This window comes from Somniosus microcephalus, unplaced genomic scaffold (assembly GCF_052327205.1).
Source record: "Somniosus microcephalus isolate GS21.2 unplaced genomic scaffold, FLI_Smic_1.0 unresolved_chr8, whole genome shotgun sequence".
Lineage (NCBI taxonomy): Eukaryota > Metazoa > Chordata > Chondrichthyes > Squaliformes > Somniosidae > Somniosus > Somniosus microcephalus.
This window is the reverse complement of record NW_028225186.1, coordinates 44,989,896-45,011,531: the sequence shown is the minus strand read 5'-3', so window position 1 is coordinate 45,011,531 and position 21,636 is coordinate 44,989,896. Positions and strand designations below refer to the sequence as shown.

At 46.3% G+C, this 21,636-nt stretch overlaps 7 non-coding genes across 7 annotated transcripts; all 7 read right to left on the bottom strand.

The window, feature by feature from the left end:
* Positions 1–588: 588 nt before the first annotated feature.
* trnag-gcc (transfer RNA glycine (anticodon GCC)) lies at positions 589–659 on the bottom strand. The gene has a single exon. It is a non-coding gene; the product is annotated as a tRNA-Gly (tRNA).
* Positions 660–4,854: 4,195 nt separating this feature from the next.
* On the bottom strand, positions 4,855–4,925 carry trnag-gcc (transfer RNA glycine (anticodon GCC)). The gene has a single exon. It is a non-coding gene; the product is annotated as a tRNA-Gly (tRNA).
* Positions 4,926–8,093: 3,168 nt separating this feature from the next.
* trnae-uuc (transfer RNA glutamic acid (anticodon UUC)) lies at positions 8,094–8,165 on the bottom strand. Its single transcript has one exon. It is a non-coding gene; the product is annotated as a tRNA-Glu (tRNA).
* A 954-nt stretch (positions 8,166–9,119) lies between these two features.
* trnag-gcc (transfer RNA glycine (anticodon GCC)) lies at positions 9,120–9,190 on the bottom strand. Its single transcript has one exon. It is a non-coding gene; the product is annotated as a tRNA-Gly (tRNA).
* Positions 9,191–13,385: 4,195 nt separating this feature from the next.
* On the bottom strand, positions 13,386–13,456 carry trnag-gcc (transfer RNA glycine (anticodon GCC)). Its single transcript has one exon. It is a non-coding gene; the product is annotated as a tRNA-Gly (tRNA).
* Positions 13,457–16,625: 3,169 nt separating this feature from the next.
* trnae-uuc (transfer RNA glutamic acid (anticodon UUC)) lies at positions 16,626–16,697 on the bottom strand. Its single transcript has one exon. It is a non-coding gene; the product is annotated as a tRNA-Glu (tRNA).
* A 3,078-nt stretch (positions 16,698–19,775) lies between these two features.
* trnag-gcc (transfer RNA glycine (anticodon GCC)) lies at positions 19,776–19,846 on the bottom strand. Its single transcript has one exon. It is a non-coding gene; the product is annotated as a tRNA-Gly (tRNA).
* Between the last annotated feature and the right edge of the window lie 1,790 nt (positions 19,847–21,636).

Below are 21,636 nucleotides of genomic sequence, written 5' to 3'. Positions count from 1 at the left end.
ATCCATATGATTCATGGAGGCGTGCAGTACAGTGTGAGGCCATTCGGCCAATCGTGCCAGTGCTGTTCACTTGAAAGATCAGACGTGCTTTCTCCCGCTGTTATCTGCATTTCCCTGTCCTCTCTCGTTCCGCAGTGCCCCGCACAAAAGACAAACAGAAGGAGAACACTATGCTAACGAGGAATTGATGCAGGAGGTTTTTATGCAGTTCCTCACCGTTTAAAATTGTTTTAGGTTCAATCTTTCGCTGTTGATCTTTTCCAAGGAGCGCTTTAAGGTGCTGCCAAAACGTTTAAAATTGGGGATGTTAAAATTCCTTCCCGTCGGGGAATTTCACCCCGGTCTCCCGCGTGACAGGCGGGGATACTCACAACGAGACTAACGAGGAAGTGAGCAATGCAATGTCTGTCAGAGTAAGAATCGAGCCTGTTACACAGGAACAGGATGCCATTCAGCCCCTCAAAGCTGTTGCACAGGAACAGGAGCAGAACATTCATACCCTTGATCCACTTGCACAGGTACAGCTAATAAATTATTTATGCTCATGTGATGTGTTTGCTATGAAATGAATTGTTAAAAAAATTAGCCTGCATTGGCCGGGAATCGAACCCGGGTCTCCCGCGTGGCAGGCGAGAATTCTACCCCTGAACCACCAATGCACGCCGACTTAATCGATTCTATTTTCTGGTAGCTACAATTTATTTTTGACTTTTGTTAATACAAGCGGGGACACTGCGTTAACATAAAAAGCAATATGCAGCAGATACTGCATCTGGAATTGTTGATTAAATGCTGGAAACACTTCGAAGGTCCTGGAAGATCTGTGGACAGAGAAACACAGGGTTAACCTCTCAGGTGCATGAGCTCTCGGTAGAGCTAAGATTTTGCACTTTTCTACGTCCCGTGGGAGTTTCCTTCCAACGTTGTTTAGCTGCTCAAAAATTACATAATTAGGAAACTAACCTTCCCCAAAAGAAAAAATAGGAGCAGGATTGTGCCATTCGGCCCCTCGAGCCCGCCATTCAAAAAGTTCGTGGCTGATGAGATCTTCGACACAACGCAACTTTGCCGCCCGTTCCCCATAACCTTTGACTCCCCTGTAGCTGAAATATATGTCTATCAGACATACAGAACCCGTTTGACGCCTTACAGTGTGGCCCGAGGGATAGTGTGGAGAAGCTGGGATTGCTTTCCTCTGGAGGCTAAGAGGAAATTTAATAGAGGCTTGCAAAATTACAATGGGTTTTGATAGAGGAAATAAAGACAAACGCTTTCCAATGGCAGGAGTGATGGTAACCAGAGGTAGAATTGTCTTATGCAGCGAATGTTAAGGCCTCATGAATATCAGGATAAGTTATCACGGCCCAGTTACTCTGTCATTCGAGTCTTGCACACGTTGCTAATGTGGCATTTTTCACACTGGCAATGAGTTGACTGATAGCCGTGCTGTGATCAGCTAAGATTGTTAGGGAGATGCAGTCGGCAAAATAATACATGGAAGACGGATAATAACCGTGACTCTTCTGACACTGTGAGGCAAGGAAGCGAATGCTGCACCTCGGTACCGAATGATGCGCTGCTGACTGTTGAGGCAACAGCAGCGGTGTGGAAAATTGAAAGGTTGATGAGGTGCAAGCATTGTTTCGCGCGGGTGCTTTGATTGCTAGCATTTCAAACAGCCAGAAAACGCACTGGTTCTCTGACCGGGAATCGAACCCGGGCCGCGGCGGTGAAAGCGCCGAATCCTATCCACTAGACCACCAGGGAAGCTGTGAGAAGCGGCCTGCCAGCAAGCAGAACAAGGCAGTCTTTCCTCCTTGCTGCTTTGAAATTCAGGTCACTTTCACGCCAGGCAAACTTTTCGTACAAGATGACATTTTTTAGGCGAGATCACAAAGGACATGTTCTGGAAACCACAGCATCAAGTGCGTGTAGGCGTCCACCTGAAATCTATTTGCTTCTGTGCTTTTCTCAGAGGTACACAGTCAGAGAAAAGCCGTCGGGATATTGAATAATCAGCACCAAAATATCAAGGACAATACAGAGGAAACAGTAATGCACTGCTTGAGACAAAGACTCAAACATATGCACGAACACAGATGTGTGCTCACTTTGTGTGAGTATGTCTCATATATCCATATGATTCATGGAGGCGTGCAGTACAGTGTGAGGCCATTCGGCCAATCGTGCCAGTGCTGTTCACTTGAAAGATCAGACGTGCTTTCTCCCGCTGTTATCTGCATTTCCCTGTCCTCTCTCGTTCCGCAGTGCCCCGCACAAAAGACAAACAGAAGGAGAACACTATGCTAACGAGGAATTGATGCAGGAGGTTTTTATGCAGTTCCTCACCGTTTAAAATTGTTTTAGGTTCAATCTTTCGCTGTTGATCTTTTCCAAGGAGCGCTTTAAGGTGCTGCCAAAACGTTTAAAATTGGGGATGTTAAAATTCCTTCCCGTCGGGGAATTTCACCCCGGTCTCCCGCGTGACAGGCGGGGATACTCACAACGAGACTAACGAGGAAGTGAGCAATGCAATGTCTGTCAGAGTAAGAATCGAGCCTGTTACACAGGAACAGGATGCCATTCAGCCCCTCAAAGCTGTTGCACAGGAACAGGAGCAGAACATTCATACCCTTGATCCACTTGCACAGGTACAGCTAATAAATTATTTATGCTCATGTGATGTGTTTGCTATGAAATGAATTGTTAAAAAAATTAGCCTGCATTGGCCTGGAATCGAACCCGGGTCTCCCGCGTGGCAGGCGAGAATTCTACCCCTGAACCACCAATGCACGCCGACTTAATCGATTCTATTTTCTGGTAGCTACAATTTATTTTTGACTTTTGTTAATACAAGCGGGGACACTGCGTTAACATAAAAAGCAATATGCAGCAGATACTGCATCTGGAATTGTTGATTAAATGCTGGAAACACTTCGAAGGTCCTGGAAGATCTGTGAACAGAGAAACACAGGGTTAACCTCTCAGGTGCATGAGCTCTCGGTAGAGCTAAGATTTTGCACTTTTCTACGTCCCGTGGGAGTTTCCTTCCAACGTTGTTTAGCTGCACAAAAATTACATAATTAAGAAACTAACCTTCCCCAAAAGAAAAAATAGGAGCAGGATTGGGCCATTCGGCCCCTCGAGCCCGCCATTTAAAAAGTTCGTGGCTGATGAGATCTTCGACACAACGCAACTTTGCCGCCCGTTCCCCATAACCTTTGACTCCCCTGTAGCTGAAATATATGTCTATCAGACATACAGAATCCGTTTGACGCCTTACAGTGTGGCCCGAGGGATAGTGTGGAGAAGCTGGGATTGCTTTCCTCTGGAGGCTAAGAGGAAATTTAATAGAGGCTTGCAAATTTACAATGGGTTTTGATAGAGGAAATAAAGACAAACGCTTTCCAATGGCAGGAGGGATGGTAACCAGAGGTAGAATTGTCTTATGCAGCGAATGTTAAGGCCTCATGAATATCAGGATAAGTTATCACGGCCCAGTTACTCTGTCATTCGAGTCTTGCACACGTTGCTAATGTGGCATTTTTCACACTGGCAATGAGTTGACTGATAGCCGTGCTGTGATCAGCTAAGATTGTTAGGGAGATGCAGTCGGCAAAATAATACATGGAAGACGGATAATAACCGTGACTGTTCTGACACTGTGAGGCAAGGAAGCGAATGCTGCACCTCGGTACCGAATGATGCGCTGCTGACTGTTGAGGCAACAGCAGCGGTGTGGAAAATTGAAAGGTTGATGAGGTGCAAGCATTGTTTCGCGCGGGTGCTTTGATTGCTAGCATTTCAAACAGCCAGAAAACGCACTGGTTCTCTGACCGGGAATCGAACCCGGGCCGCGGCGGTGAAAGCGCCGAATCCTATCCACTAGACCACCAGGGAAGCTGTGAGAAGCGGCCTGCCAGCAAGCAGAACAAGGCAGTCTTTCCTCCTTGCTGCTTTGAAATTCAGGTCACTTTCACGCCAGGCAAACTTTTCGTACAAGATGACATTTTTTAGGCGAGATCACAAAGGACATGTTCTGGAAACCACAGCATCAAGTGCGTGTAGGCGTCCACCTGAAATCTATTTGCTTCTGTGCTTTTCTCAGAGGTACACAGTCAGAGAAAAGCCGTCGGGATATTGAATAATCAGCACCAAAATATCAAGGACAATACAGAGGAAACAGTAATGCACTGCTTGAGACAAAGACTCAAACATATGCACGAACACAGATGTGTGCTCACTTTGTGTGAGTATGTCTCAGATATCCATATGATTCATGGAGGCGTGCAGTACAGTGTGAGGCCATTCGGCCAATCGTGCCAGTGCTGTTCACTTGAAAGATCAGACGTGCTTTCTCCCGCTGTTATCTGCATTTCCCTGTCCTCTCTCGTTCCGCAGTGCCCCGCACAAAAGACAAACAGAAGGAGAACACTATGCTAACGAGGAATTGATGCAGGAGGTTTATATGCAGTTCCTCACCGTTTAAAATTGTTTTAGGTTCAATCTTTCGCTGTTGATCTTTTCCAAGGAGCGCTTTAAGGTGCTGCCAAAACGTTTAAAATTGGGGATGTTAAAATTCCTTCCCGTCGGGGAATTTCACCCCGGTCTCCCGCGTGACAGGCGGGGATACTCACAACGAGACTAACGAGGAAGTGAGCAATGCAATGTCTGTCAGAGTAAGAATCGAGCCTGTTACACAGGAACAGGATGCCATTCAGCCCCTCAAAGCTGTTGCACAGGAACAGGAGCAGAACATTCATACCCTTGATCCACTTGCACAGGTACAGCTAATAAATTATTTATGCTCATGTGATGTGTTTGCTATGAAATGAATTGTTAAAAAAATTAGCCTGCATTGGCCGGGAATCGAACCCGGGTCTCCCGCGTGGCAGGCGAGAATTCTACCCCTGAACCACCAATGCACGCCGACTTAATCGATTCTATTTTCTGGTAGCTACAATTTATTTTTGACTTTTGTTAATACAAGCGGGGACACTGCGTTAACATAAAAAGCAATATGCAGCAGATACTGCATCTGGAATTGTTGATTAAATGCTGGAAACACTTCGAAGGTCCTGGAAGATCTGTGAACAGAGAAACACAGGGTTAACCTCTCAGGTGCATGAGCTCTCGGTAGAGCTAAGATTTTGCACTTTTCTACGTCCCGTGGGAGTTTCCTTCCAACGTTGTTTAGCTGCACAAAAATTACATAATTAAGAAACTAACCTTCCCCAAAAGAAAAAATAGGAGCAGGATTGGGCCATTCGGCCCCTCGAGCCCGCCATTTAAAAAGTTCGTGGCTGATGAGATCTTCGACACAACGCAACTTTGCCGCCCGTTCCCCATAACCTTTGACTCCCCTGTAGCTGAAATATATGTCTATCAGACATACAGAATCCGTTTGACGCCTTACAGTGTGGCCCGAGGGATAGTGTGGAGAAGCTGGGATTGCTTTCCTCTGGAGGCTAAGAGGAAATTTAATAGAGGCTTGCAAATTTACAATGGGTTTTGATAGAGGAAATAAAGACAAACGCTTTCCAATGGCAGGAGGGATGGTAACCAGAGGTAGAATTGTCTTATGCAGCGAATGTTAAGGCCTCATGAATATCAGGATAAGTTATCACGGCCCAGTTACTCTGTCATTCGAGTCTTGCACACGTTGCTAATGTGGCATTTTTCACACTGGCAATGAGTTGACTGATAGCCGTGCTGTGATCAGCTAAGATTGTTAGGGAGATGCAGTCGGCAAAATAATACATGGAAGACGGATAATAACCGTGACTGTTCTGACACTGTGAGGCAAGGAAGCGAATGCTGCACCTCGGTACCGAATGATGCGCTGCTGACTGTTGAGGCAACAGCAGCGGTGTGGAAAATTGATAGGTTGATGAGGTGCAAGCATTGTTTCGCGCGGGTGCTTTGATTGCTGGCATTCCAAACAGCCAGAAAACGCACTGGTTCCCTGACCGGGAATCGAACCCGGGCCGCGGCGGTGAAAGCGCCGAATCCTATACACTAGACCACCAGGGAAGCTGTGAGAAGCGGCCTGCCAGCAAGCAGAACAAGGCAGTCTTTCCTCCTTGCTGCTTTGAAATTCAGGTCACTTTCACGCCAGGCAAACTTTTCGTACAAGATGACATTTTTTTGGCGAGATCACAAAGGACATGTTCTGGAAACCACAGCATCAAGTGCGTGTAGGCGTCCACCTGAAATCTATTTGCTTCTGTGCTTTTCTCAGAGGTACACAGTCAGAGAAAAGCCGTCGTGATATTGAATAATCAGCACCAAAATATCAAGGACAATACAGAGGAAACAGTAATGCACTGCTTGAGACAAAGACTCAAACATATGCACGAACACAGATGTGTGCTCACTTTGTGTGAGTATGTCTCAGATATCCATATGATTCATGGAGGCGTGCAGTACAGTGTGAGGCCATTCGGCCAATCGTGCCAGTGCTGTCCACTTGAACGATCAGACGTGCTTTCTCCCGCTGTTATCTGCATTGCCATGTCCTCTCTCGTTCCGCAGTGCCCCGCACAAAAGACAAACAGAAGGAGAACACTATGCTAACGAGGAATTGATGCAGGAGGTTTTTATGCAGTTCCTCACCGTTTAAAATTGTTTTAGGTTCAATCTTTCGCTGTTGATCTTTTCCAAGGAGCGCTTTAAGGTGCTGCCAAAACGTTTAAAATTGGGGATGTTAAAATTCCTTCCCGTCGGGGAATTTCACCCCGGTCTCCCGCGTGACAGGCGGGGATACTCACAACGAGACTAACGAGGAAGTGAGCAATGCAATGTCTGTCAGAGTAAGAATCGAGCCTGTTACACAGGAACAGGATGCCATTCAGCCCCTCAAAGCTGTTGCACAGGAACAGGAGCAGAACATTCATACCCTTGATCCACTTGCACAGGTACAGCTAATAAATTATTTATGCTCATGTGATGTGTTTGCTATGAAATGAATTGTTAAAAAAATTAGCCTGCATTGGCCGGGAATCGAACCCGGTCTCCCGCGTGGCAGGCGAGAATTCTACCCCTGAACCACCAATGCACGCCGACTTAATCGGTTCTATTTTCTGGTAGCTACAATTTATTTTTGACTTTTGTTAATACAAGCGGGGACACTGCGTTAACATAAAAAGCAATATGCAGCAGATACTGCATCTGGAATTGTTGATTAAATGCTGGAAACACTTCGAAGGTCCTGGAAGATCTGTGAACAGAGAAACACAGGGTTAACCTCTCAGGTGCATGAGCTCTCGGTAGAGCTAAGATTTTGCACTTTTCTACGTCCCGTGGGAGTTTCCTTCCAACGTTGTTTAGCTGCACAAAAATTACATAATTAAGAAACTAACCTTCCCCAAAAGAAAAAATAGGAGCAGGATTGGGCCATTCGGCCCCTCGAGCCCGCCATTTAAAAACTTCGTGGCTGATGAGATCTTCGACACAACGCAACTTTGCCGCCCGTTCCCCATAACCTTTGACTCCCCTGTAGCTGAAATATATGTCTATCAGACATACAGAATCCGTTTGACGCCTTACAGTGTGGCCCGAGGGATAGTGTGGAGAAGCTGGGATTGCTTTCCTCTGGAGGCTAAGAGGAAATTTAATAGAGGCTTGCAAATTTACAATGGGTTTTGATAGAGGAAATAAAGACAAACGCTTTCCAATGGCAGGAGGGATGGTAACCAGAGGTAGAATTGTCTTATGCAGCGAATGTTAAGGCCTCATGAATATCAGGATAAGTTATCACGGCCCAGTTACTCTGTCATTCGAGTCTTGCACACGTTGCTAATGTGGCATTTTTCACACTGGCAATGAGTTGACTGATAGCCGTGCTGTGATCAGCTAAGATTGTTAGGGAGATGCAGTCGGCAAAATAATACATGGAAGACGGATAATAACCGTGACTGTTCTGACACTGTGAGGCAAGGAAGCGAATGCTGCACCTCGGTACCGAATGATGCGCTGCTGACTGTTGAGGCAACAGCAGCGGTGTGGAAAATTGAAAGGTTGATGAGGTGCAAGCATTGTTTCGCGCGGGTGCTTTGATTGCTGGCATTTCAAACAGCCAGAAAACGCACTGGTTCCCTGACCGGGAATCGAACCCGGGCCGCGGCGGTGAAAGCGCCGAATCCTATCCACTAGACCACCAGGGAAGCTGTGAGAAGCGGCCTGCCAGCAAGCAGAACAAGGCAGTCTTTCCTCCTTGCTGCTTTGAAATTCAGGTCACTTTCACGCCAGGCAAACTTTTCGTACAAGATGACATTTTTTAGGCGAGATCACAAAGGACATGTTCGGGAAACCACAGCATCAAGTGCGTGTAGGCGTCCACCTGAAATCTATTTGCTTCTGTGCTTTTCTCAGAGGTACACAGTCAGAGAAAAGCCGTCGGGATATTGAATAATCAGCACCAAAATATCAAGGACAATACAGAGGAAACAGTAATGCACTGCTTGAGACAAAGACTCAAACATATGCACGAATACAGATGTGTGCTCACTTTGTGTGAGTATGTCTCAGATATCCATATGATTCATGGAGGCGTGCAGTACAGTGTGAGGCCATTCGGCCAATCGTGCCAGTGCTGTTCACTTGAAAGATCAGACGTGCTTTCTCCCGCTGTTATCTGCATTTCCCTGTCCTCTCTCGTTCCGCAGTGCCCCGCACAAAAGACAAACAGAAGGAGAACACTATGCTAACGAGGAATTGATGCAGGAGGTTTTTATGCAGTTCCTCACCGTTTAAAATTGTTTTAGGTTCAATCTTTCGCTGTTGATCTTTTCCAAGGAGCGCTTTAAGGTGCTGCCAAAACGTTTAAAATTGGGGATGTTAAAATTCCTTCCCGTCGGGGAATTTCACCCCGGTCTCCCGCGTGACAGGCGGGGATACTCACAACGAGACTAACGAGGAAGTGAGCAATGCAATGTCTGTCAGAGTAAGAATCGAGCCTGTTACACAGGAACAGGATGCCATTCAGCCCCTCAAAGCTGTTGCACAGGAACAGGAGCAGAACATTCATACCCTTGATCCACTTGCACAGGTACAGCTAATAAATTATTTATGCTCATGTGATGTGTTTGCTATGAAATGAATTGTTAAAAAAATTAGCCTGCATTGGCCGGGAATCGAACCCGGGTCTCCCGCGTGGCAGGCGAGAATTCTACCCCTGAACCACCAATGCAGGCCCACTTAATCGATTCTATTTTCTGGTAGCTACAATTTATTTTTGACTTTTGTTAATACAAGCGGGGACACTGCGTTAACATAAAAAGCAATATGCAGCAGATACTGCATCTGGAATTGTTGATTAAATGCTGGAAACACTTCGAAGGTCCTGGAAGATCTGTTGACAGAGAAACACAGGGTTAACCTCTCAGGTGCATGAGCTCTCGGTAGAGCTAAGATTTTGCACTTTTCTACGTCCCGTGGGAGTTTCCTTCCAACGTTGTTTAGCTGCTCAAAAATTACATAATTAGGAAACTAACCTTCCCCAAAAGAAAAAATAGGAGCAGGATTGTGCCATTCGGCCCCTCGAGCCCGCCATTTAAAAAGTTCGTGGCTGATGAGATCTTCGACACAACGGAACTTTGCCGCCCGTTCCCCATAACCTTTGACTCCCCTGTAGCTGAAATATATGTCTATCAGACATACAGAATCCGTTTGACGCCTTACAGTGTGGCCCGAGGGATAGTGTGGAGAACCTGGGATTGCTTTCCTCTGGAGGCTAAGAGGAAATTTAATAGAGGCTTGCAAAATTACAATGGGTTTTGATAGAGGAAATAAAGACAAACGCTTTCCAATGGCAGGAGTGATGGTAACCAGAGGTAGAATTGTCTTATGCAGCGAATGTTAAGGCCTCATGAATATCAGGATAAGTTATCACGGCCCAGTTACTCTGTCATTCGAGTCTTGCACACGTTGCTAATGTGGCATTTTTCACACTGGCAATGAGTTGACTGATAGCCGTGCTGTGATCAGCTAAGATTGTTAGGGAGATGCAGTCAGCAAAATAATACATGGAAGACGGATAATAACCGTGACTGTTCTGACACTGTGAGGCAAGGAAGCGAATGCTGCACCTCGGCACCGAATGATGCGCTGCTGACTGTTGAGGCAACAGCAGCGGTGTGGAAAATTGAAAGGTTGATGAGGTGCAAGCATTGTTTCGCGCGGGTGCTTTGATTGCTAGCATTTCAAACAGCCAGAAAACGCACTGGTTCTCTGACCGGGAATCGAACCCGGGCCGCGGCGGTGAAAGCGCCGAATCCTATCCACTAGACCACCAGGGAAGCTGTGAGAAGCGGCCTGCCAGCAAGCAGAACAAGGCAGTCTTTCCTCCTTGCTGCTTTGAAATTCAGGTCACTTTCACGCCAGGCAAACTTTTCGTACAAGATGACATTTTTTAGGCGAGATCACAAAGGACATGTTCTGGAAACCACAGCATCAAGTGCGTGTAGGCGTCCACCTGAAATCTATTTGCTTCTGTGCTTTTCTCAGAGGTACACAGTCAGAGAAAAGCCGTCGGGATATTGAATAATCAGCACCAAAATATCAAGGACAATACAGAGGAAACAGTAATGCACTGCTTGAGACAAAGACTCAAACATATGCACGAACACAGATGTGTGCTCACTTTGTGTGAGTATGTCTCAGATATCCATATGATTCATGGAGGCGTGCAGTACAGTGTGAGGCCATTCGGCCAATCGTGCCAGTGCTGTTCACTTGAAAGATCAGACGTGCTTTCTCCCGCTGTTATCTGCATTTCCCTGTCCTCTCTCGTTCCGCAGTGCCCCGCACAAAAGACAAACAGAAGGAGAACACTATGCTAACGAGGAATTGATGCAGGAGGTTTATATGCAGTTCCTCACCGTTTAAAATTGTTTTAGGTTCAATCTTTCGCTGTTGATCTTTTCCAAGGAGCGCTTTAAGGTGCTGCCAAAACGTTTAAAATTGGGGATGTTAAAATTCCTTCCCGTCGGGGAATTTCACCCCGGTCTCCCGCGTGACAGGCGGGGATACTCACAACGAGACTAACGAGGAAGTGAGCAATGCAATGTCTGTCAGAGTAAGAATCGAGCCTGTTACACAGGAACAGGATGCCATTCAGCCCCTCAAAGCTGTTGCACAGGAACAGGAGCAGAACATTCATACCCTTGATCCACTTGCACAGGTACAGCTAATAAATTATTTATGCTCATGTGATGTGTTTGCTATGAAATGAATTGTTAAAAAAATTAGCCTGCATTGGCCGGGAATCGAACCCGGGTCTCCCGCGTGGCAGACGAGAATTCTACCCCTGAACCACCAATGCACGCCGACTTAATCGATTCTATTTTCTGGTAGCTACAATTTATTTTTGACTTTTGTTAATACAAGCGGGGACACTGCGTTAACATAAAAAGCAATATGCAGCAGATACTGCATCTGGAATTGTTGATTAAATGCTGGAAACACTTCGAAGGTCCTGGAAGGTCTGTGGACAGAGAAACACAGGGATAACCTCTCAGGTGCATGAGCTCTCGGTAGAGCTAAGATTTTGCACTTTTCTACGTCCCGTGGGAGTTTCCTTCCAACGTTGTTTAGCTGCTCAAAAATTACATAATTAGGAAACTAACCTTCCCCAAAAGAAAAAATAGGAGCAGGATTGTGCCATTCGGCCCCTCGAGCCCGCCATTTAAAAAGTTCGTGGCTGATGAGATCTTCGACACAACGCAACTTTGCCGCCCGTTCCCCATAACCTTTGACTCCCCTGTAGCTGAAATATATGTCTATCAGACATACAGAACCCGTTTGACGCCTTACAGTGTGGCCCGAGGGATAGTGTGGAGAAGCTGGGATTGCTTTCCTCTGGAGGCTAAGAGGAAATTTAATAGAGGCTTGCAAAATTACAATGGGTTTTGATAGAGGAAATAAAGACAAACGCTTTCCAATGGCAGGAGTGATGGTAACCAGAGGTAGAATTGTCTTATGCAGCGAATGTTAAGGCCTCATGAATATCAGGATAAGTTATCACGGCCCAGTTACTCTGTCATTCGAGTCTTGCACACGTTGCTAATGTGGCATTTTTCACACTGGCAATGAGTTGACTGATAGCCGTGCTGTGATCAGCTAAGATTGTTAGGGAGATGCAGTCGGCAAAATAATACATGGAAGACGGATAATAACCGTGACTGTTCTGACACTGTGAGGCAAGGAAGCGAATGCTGCACCTCGGTACCGAATGATGCGCTGCTGACTGTTGAGGCAACAGCAGCGGTGTGGAAAATTGAAAGGTTGATGAGGTGCAAGCATTGTTTCGCGCGGGTGCTTTGATTGCTAGCATTTCAAACAGCCAGAAAACGCACTGGTTCTCTGACCGGGAATCGAACCCGGGCCGCGGCGGTGAAAGCGCCGAATCCTATCCACTAGACCACCAGGGAAGCTGTGAGAAGCGGCCTGCCAGCAAGCAGAACAAGGCAGTCTTTCCTCCTTGCTGCTTTGAAATTCAGGTCACTTTCACGCCAGGCAAACTTTTCGTACAAGATGACATTTTTTAGGCGAGATCACAAAGGACATGTTCTGGAAACCACAGCATCAAGTGCGTGTAGGCGTCCACCTGAAATCTATTTGCTTCTGTGCTTTTCTCAGAGGTACACAGTCAGAGAAAAGCCGTCGGGATATTGAATAATCAGCACCAAAATATCAAGGACAATACAGAGGAAACAGTAATGCACTGCTTGAGACAAAGACTCAAACATATGCACGAACACAGATGTGTGCTCACTTTGTGTGAGTATGTCTCAGATATCCATATGATTCATGGAGGCGTGCAGTACAGTGTGAGGCCATTCGGCCAATCGTGCCAGTGCTGTTCACTTGAAAGATCAGACGTGCTTTCTCCCGCTGTTATCTGCATTTCCCTGTCCTCTCTCGTTCCGCAGTGCCCCGCACAAAAGACAAACAGAAGGAGAACACTATGCTAACGAGGAATTGATGCAGGAGGTTTTTATGCAGTTCCTCACCGTTTAAAATTGTTTTAGGTTCAATCTTTCGCTGTTGATCTTTTCCAAGGAGCGCTTTAAGGTGCTGCCAAAACGTTTAAAATTGGGGATGTTAAAATTCCTTCCCGTCGGGGAATTTCACCCCGGTCTCCCGCGTGACAGGCGGGGATACTCACAACGAGACTAACGAGGAAGTGAGCAATGCAATGTCTGTCAGAGTAAGAATCGAGCCTGTTACACAGGAACAGGATGCCATTCAGCCCCTCAAAGCTGTTGCACAGGAACAGGAGCAGAACATTCATACCCTTGATCCACTTGCACAGGTACAGCTAATAAATTATTTATGCTCATGTGATGTGTTTGCTATGAAATGAATTGTTAAAAAAATTAGCCTGCATTGGCCGGGAATCGAACCCGGGTCTCCCGCGTGGCAGGCGAGAATTCTACCCCTGAACCACCAATGCACGCCGACTTAATCGATTCCATTTTCTGGTAGCTACAATTTATTTTTGACTTTTGTTAATACAAGCGGGGACACTGCGTTAACATAAAAAGCAATATGCAGCAGATACTGCATCTGGAATTGTTGATTAAAGGCTGGAAACACTTCGAAGGTCCTGGAATGTCTGTGGACAGAGAAACACAGGGATAACCTCTCAGGTGCATGAGCTCTCGGTAGAGCTAAGATTTTGCACTTTTCTACGTCCCGTGGGAGTTTCCTTCCAACGTTGTTTAGCTGCTCAAAAATTACATAATTAGGAAACTAACCTTCCCCAAAAGAAAAAATAGGAGCAGGATTGTGCCATTCGGCCCCTCGAGCCCGCCATTTAAAAAGTTCGTGGCTGATGAGATCTTCGACACAACGGAACTTTGCCGCCCGTTCCCCATAACCTTTGACTCCCCTGTAGCTGAAATATATGTCTATCAGACATACAGAATCCGTTTGACGCCTTACAGTGTGGCCCGAGGGATAGTGTGGAGAACCTGGGATTGCTTTCCTCTGGAGGCTAAGAGGAAATTTAATAGAGGCTTGCAAAATTACAATGGGTTTTGATAGAGGAAATAAAGACAAACGCTTTCCAATGGCAGGAGTGATGGTAACCAGAGGTAGAATTGTCTTATGCAGCGAATGTTAAGGCCTCATGAATATCAGGATAAGTTATCACGGCCCAGTTACTCTGTCATTCGAGTCTTGCACACGTTGCTAATGTGGCATTTTTCACACTGGCAATGAGTTGACTGATAGCCGTGCTGTGATCAGCTAAGATTGTTAGGGAGATGCAGTCAGCAAAATAATACATGGAAGACGGATAATAACCGTGACTGTTCTGACACTGTGAGGCAAGGAAGCGAATGCTGCACCTCGGTACCGAATGATGCGCTGCTGACTGTTGAGGCAACAGCAGCGGTGTGGAAAATTGAAAGGTTGATGAGGTGCAAGCATTGTTTCGCGCGGGTGCTTTGATTGCTAGCATTTCAAACAGCCAGAAAACGCACTGGTTCTCTGACCGGGAATCGAACCCGGGCCGCGGCGGTGAAAGCGCCGAATCCTATCCACTAGACCACCAGGGAAGCTGTGAGAAGCGGCCTGCCAGCAAGCAGAACAAGGCAGTCTTTCCTCCTTGCTGCTTTGAAATTCAGGTCACTTTCACGCCAGGCAAACTTTTCGTACAAGATGACATTTTTTAGGCGAGATCACAAAGGACATGTTCTGGAAACCACAGCATCAAGTGCGTGTAGGCGTCCACCTGAAATCTATTTGCTTCTGTGCTTTTCTCAGAGGTACACAGTCAGAGAAAAGCCGTCGGGATATTGAATAATCAGCACCAAAATATCAAGGACAATACAGAGGAAACAGTAATGCACTGCTTGAGACAAAGACTCAAACATATGCACGAACACAGATGTGTGCTCACTTTGTGTGAGTATGTCTCAGATATCCATATGATTCATGGAGGCGTGCAGTACAGTGTGAGGCCATTCGGCCAATCGTGCCAGTGCTGTTCACTTGAAAGATCAGACGTGCTTTCTCCCGCTGTTATCTGCATTTCCCTGTCCTCTCTCGTTCCGCAGTGCCCCGCACAAAAGACAAACAGAAGGAGAACACTATGCTAACGAGGAATTGATGCAGGAGGTTTATATGCAGTTCCTCACCGTTTAAAATTGTTTTAGGTTCAATCTTTCGCTGTTGATCTTTTCCAAGGAGCGCTTTAAGGTGCTGCCAAAACGTTTAAAATTGGGGATGTTAAAATTCCTTCCCGTCGGGGAATTTCACCCCGGTCTCCCGCGTGACAGGCGGGGATACTCACAACGAGACTAACGAGGAAGTGAGCAATGCAATGTCTGTCAGAGTAAGAATCGAGCCTGTTACACAGGAACAGGATGCCATTCAGCCCCTCAAAGCTGTTGCACAGGAACAGGAGCAGAACATTCATACCCTTGATCCACTTGCACAGGTACAGCTAATAAATTATTTATGCTCATGTGATGTGTTTGCTATGAAATGAATTGTTAAAAAAATTAGCCTGCATTGGCCGAGAATCGAACCCGGGTCTCCCGCGTGGCAGGCGAGAATTCTACCCCTGAACCACCAATGCACGCCGACTTAATCGATTCCATTTTCTGGTAGCTACAATTTATTTTTGACTTTTGTTAATACAAGCGGGGACACTGCGTTAACATAAAAAGCAATATGCAGCAGATACTGCATCTGGAATTGTTGATTAAATGCTGGAAACACTTCGAAGGTCCTGGAAGGTCTGTGGACAGAGAAACACAGGGATAACCTCTCAGGTGCATGAGCTCTCGGTAGAGCTAAGATTTTGCACTTTTCTACGTCCCGTGGGAGTTTCCTTCCAACGTTGTTTAGCTGCTCAAAAATTACATAATTAGGAAACTAACCTTCCCCAAAAGAAAAAATAGGAGCAGGATTGTGCCATTCGGCCCCTCGAGCCCGCCATTTAAAAAGTTCGTGGCTGATGAGATCTTCGACACAACGCAACTTTGCCGCCCGTTCCCCATAACCTTTGACTCCCCTGTAGCTGAAATATATGTCTATCAGACATACAGAACCCGTTTGACGCCTTACAGTGTGGCCCGAGGGATAGTGTGGAGAAGCTGGGATTGCTTTCCTCTGGAGGCTAAGAGGAAATTTAATAGAGGCTTGCAAAATTACAATGGGTTTTGATAGAGGAAATAAAGACAAACGCTTTCCAATGGCAGGAGTGATGGTAACCAGAGGTAGAATTGTCTTATGCAGCGAATGTTAAGGCCTCATGAATATCAGGATAAGTTATCACGGCCCAGTTACTCTGTCATTCGAGTCTTGCACACGTTGCTAATGTGGCATTTTTCACACTGGCAATGAGTTGACTGATAGCCGTGCTGTGATCAGCTAAGATTGTTAGGGAGATGCAGTCGGCAAAATAATACATGGAAGACGGATAATAACCGTGACTGTTCTGACACTGTGAGGCAAGGAAGCGAATGCTGCACCTCGGTACCGAATGATGCGCTGCTGACTGTTGAGGCAACAGCAGCGGTGTGGAAAATTGAAAGGTTGATGAGGTGCAAGCATTGTTTCGCGCGGGTGCTTTGATTGCTAGCATTTCAAACAGCCAGAAAACGCACTCGTTCCCTGACCGGGAATCGAACCCGGGCCGCGGCGGTGAAAGCGCCGAATCCTATCCACTAGACCACCAGGGAAGCTGTGAGAAGCGGCCTGCCAGCAAGCAGAACAAGGCAGTCTTTCCTCCTTGCTGCTTTGAAATTCAGGTCACTTTCACGCCAGGCAAACTTTTCGTACAAGATGACATTTTTTAGGCGAGATCACAAAGGACATGTTCTGGAAACCACAGCATCAAGTGCGTGTAGGCGTCCACCTGAAATCTATTTGCTTCTGTGCTTTTCTCAGAGGTACACAGTCAGAGAAAAGCCGTCGGGATATTGAATAATCAGCACCAAAATATCAAGGACAATACAGAGGAAACAGTAATGCACTGCTTGAGACAAAGACTCAAACATATGCACGAACACAGATGTGTGCTCACTTTGTGTGAGTATGTCTCAGATATCCATATGATTCATGGAGGCGTGCAGTACAGTGTGAGGCCATTCGGCCAATCGTGCCAGTGCTGTTCACTTGAAAGATCAGACGTGCTTTCTCCCGCTGTTATCTGCATTTCCCTGTCCTCTCTCGTTCCGCAGTGCCCCGCACAAAAGACAAACAGAAGGAGAACACTATGCTAACGAGGAATTGATGCAGGAGGTTTTTATGCAGTTCCTCACCGTTTAAAATTGTTTTAGGTTCAATCTTTCGCTGTTGATCTTTTCCAAGGAGCGCTTTAAGGTGCTGCCAAAACGTTTAAAATTGGGGATGTTAAAATTCCTTCCCGTCGGGGAATTTCACCCCGGTCTCCCGCGTGACAGGCGGGGATACTCACAACGAGACTAACGAGGAAGTGAGCAATGCAATGTCTGTCAGAGTAAGAATCGAGCCTGTTACACAGGAACAGGATGCCATTCAGCCCCTCAAAGCTGTTGCACAGGAACAGGAGCAGAACATTCATACCCTTGATCCACTTGCACAGGTACAGCTAATAAATTATTTATGCTCATGTGATGTGTTTGCTATGAAATGAATTGTTAAAAAAATTAGCCTGCATTGGCCGGGAATCGAACCCGGGTCTCCGGCGAGAATTCTACCCCTGAACCACCAATGCACGCCGACTTAATCGATTCCATTTTCTGGTAGCTACAATTTATTTTTGACTTTTGTTAATACAAGCGGGGACACTGCGTTAACATAAAAAGCAATATGCAGCAGATACTGCATCTGGAATTGTTGATTAAAGGCTGGAAACACTTCGAAGGTCCTGGAATGTCTGTGGACAGAGAAACACAGGGATAACCTCTCAGGTGCATGAGCTCTCGGTAGAGCTAAGATTTTGCACTTTTCTACGTCCCGTGGGAGTTTCCTTCCAACGTTGTTTAGCTGCTCAAAAATTACATAATTAAGAAACTAACCTTCCCCAAAAGAAAAAATAGGAGCAGGATTGGGCCATTCGGCCCCTCGAGCCCGCCATTTAAAAGGTTCGTGGCTGATGAGATCTTCGACACAACGCAACCTTGCCGCCCGTTCCCCATAACCTTTGACTCCCCTGTAGCTGAAATATATGTCTATCAGACATACAGAATCCGTTTGACGCCTTACAGTGTGGCCCGAGGGATAGTGTGGAGAAGCTGGGATTGCTTTCCTCTGGAGGCTAAGAGGAAATTTAATAGAGGCTTGCAAATTTACAATGGGTTTTGATAGAGGAAATAAAGACAAACGCTTTCCAATGGCAGGAGGGATGGTAACCAGAGGTAGAATTGTCTTCTGCAGCGAATGTTAAGGGCTCATGAATATCAGGATAAGTTATCACGGCCCAGTTACTCTGTCATTCGAGTCTTGCACACGTTGCTAATGTGGCATTTTTCACACTGGCAATGAGTTGACTGATAGCCGTGCTGTGATCAGCTAAGATTGTTAGGGAGATGCAGTCGGCAAAATAATACATGGAAGACGGATAATAACCGTGACTGTTCTGACACTGTGAGGCAAGGAAGCGAATGCTGCACCTCGGTACCGAATGATGCGCTGCTGACTGTTGAGGCAACAGCAGCGGTGTGGAAAATTGAAAGGTTGATGAGGTGCAAGCATTGTTTCGCGCGGGTGCTTTGATTGCTAGCATTTCAAACAGCCAGAAAACACACTGGTTCCCTGACCGGGAATCGAACCCGGGCCGCGGCGGTGAAAGCGCCGAATCCTATACACTAGACCACCAGGGAAGCTGTGAGAAGCGGCCTGCCAGCAAGCAGAACAAGGCAGTCTTTCCTCCTTGCTGCTTTGAAATTCAGGTCACTTTCACGCCAGGCAAACTTTTCGTACAAGATGACATTTTTTAGGCGAGATCACAAAGGACATGTTCGGGAAACCACAGCATCAAGTGCGTGTAGGCGTCCACCTGAAATCTATTTGCTTCTGTGCTTTTCTCAGAGGTACACAGTCAGAGAAAAGCCGTCGGGATATTGAATAATCAGCACCAAAATATCAAGGACAATACAGAGGAAACAGTAATGCACTGCTTGAGACAAAGACTCAAACATATGCACGAACACAGATGTGTGCTCACTTTGTGTGAGTATGTCTCAGATATCCATATGATTCATGGAGGCGTGCAGTACTGTGTGAGGCCATTCGGCCAATCGTGCCAGTGCTGTTCACTTGAAAGATCAGACGTGCTTTCTCCCGCTGTTATCTGCATTTCCCTGTCCTCTCTCGTTCCGCAGTGCCCCGCACAAAAGACAAACAGAAGGAGAACACTATGCTAACGAGGAATTGATGCAGGAGGTTTTTATGCAGTTCCTCACCGTTTAAAATTGTTTTAGGTTCAATCTTTCGCTGTTGATCTTTTCCAAGGAGCGCTTTAAGGTGCTGCCAAAACGTTTAAAATTGGGGATGTTAAAATTCCTTCCCGTCGGGGAATTTCACCCCGGTCTCCCGCGTGACAGGCGGGGATACTCACAACGAGACTAACGAGGAAGTGAGCAATGCAATGTCTGTCAGAGTAAGAATCGAGCCTGTTACACAGGAACAGGATGCCATTCAGCCCCTCAAAGCTGTTGCACAGGAACAGGAGCAGAACATTCATACCCTTGATCCACTTGCACAGGTACAGCTAATAAATTATTTATGCTCATGTGATGTGTTTGCTATGAAATGAATTGTTAAAAAAATTAGCCTGCATTGGCCGGGAATCGAACCCGGGTCTCCCGCGTGGCAGGCGAGAATTCTACCCCTGAACCACCAATGCACGCCGACTTAATCGGTTCTATTTTCTGGTAGCTACAATTTATTTTTGACTTTTGTTAATACAAGCGGGGACACTGCGTTAACATAAAAAGCAATATGCAGCAGATACTGCATCTGGAATTGTTGATTAAATGCTGGAAACACTTCGAAGGTCCTGGAAGATCTGTGAACAGAGAAACACAGGGTTAACCTCTCAGGTGCATGAGCTCTCGGTAGAGCTAAGATTTTGCACTTTTCTACGTCCCGTGGGAGTTTCCTTCCAACGTTGTTTAGCTGCACAAAAATTACATAATTAAGAAACTAACCTTCCCCAAAAGAAAAAATAGGAGCAGGATTGGGCCATTCGGCCCCTCGAGCCCGCCATTTAAAAACTTCGTGGCTGATGAGATCTTCGACACAACGCAACTTTGCCGCCCGTTCCCCATAACCTTTGACTCCCCTGTAGCTGAAATATATGTCTATCAGACATACAGAATCCGTTTGACGCCTTACAGTGTGGCCCGAGGGATAGTGTGGAGAAGCTGGGATTGCTTTCCTCTGGAGGCTAAGAGGAAATTTAATAGAGGCTTGCAAATTTACAATGGGTTTTGATAGAGGAAATAAAGACAAACGCTTTCCAATGGCAGGAGGGATGGTAACCAGAGGTAGAATTGTCTTATGCAGCGAATGTTAAGGCCTCATGAATATCAGGATAAGTTATCACGGCCCAGTTACTCTGTCATTCGAGTCTTGCACACGTTGCTAATGTGGCATTTTTCACACTGGCAATGAGTTGACTGATAGCCGTGCTGTGATCAGCTAAGATTGTTAGGGAGATGCAGTCGGCAAAATAATACATGGAAGACGGATAATAACCGTGACTGTTCTGACACTGTGAGGCAATGAAGCGAATGCTGCACCTCGGTACCGAATGATGCGCTGCTGACTGTTGAGGCAACAGCAGCGGTGTGGAAAATTGAAAGGTTGATGAGGTGCAAGCATTGTTTCGCGCGGGTGCTTTGATTGCTAGCATTTCAAACAGCCAGAAAACGCACTGGTTCTCTGACCGGGAATCGAACCCGGGCCGCGGCGGTGAAAGCGCCGAATCCTATCCACTAGACCACCAGGGAAGCTGTGAGAAGCGGCCTGCCAGCAAGCAGAACAAGGCAGTCTTTCCTCCTTGCTGCTTTGAAATTCAGGTCACTTTCACGCCAGGCAAACTTTTCGTACAAGATGACATTTTTTAGGCGAGATCACAAAGGACATGTTCTGGAAACCACAGCATCAAGTGCGTGTAGGCGTCCACCTGAAATCTATTTGCTTCTGTGCTTTTCTCAGAGGTACACAGTCAGAGAAAAGCCGTCGGGATATTGAATAATCAGCACCAAAATATCAAGGACAATACAGAGGAAACAGTAATGCACTGCTTGAGACAAAGACTCAAACATATGCACGAACACAGATGTGTGCTCACTTTGTGTGAGTATGTCTCAGATATCCATATGATTCATGGAGGCGTGCAGTACAGTGTGAGGCCATTCGGCCAATCGTGCCAGTGCTGTTCACTTGAAAGATCAGACGTGCTTTCTCCCGCTGTTATCTGCATTTCCCTGTCCTCTCTCGTTCCGCAGTGCCCCGCACAAAAGACAAACAGAAGGAGAACACTATGCTAACGAGGAATTGATGCAGGAGGTTTTTATGCAGTTCCTCACCGTTTAAAATTGTTTTAGGTTCAATCTTTCGCTGTTGATCTTTTCCAAGGAGCGCTTTAAGGTGCTGCCAAAACGTTTAAAATTGGGGATGTTAAAATTC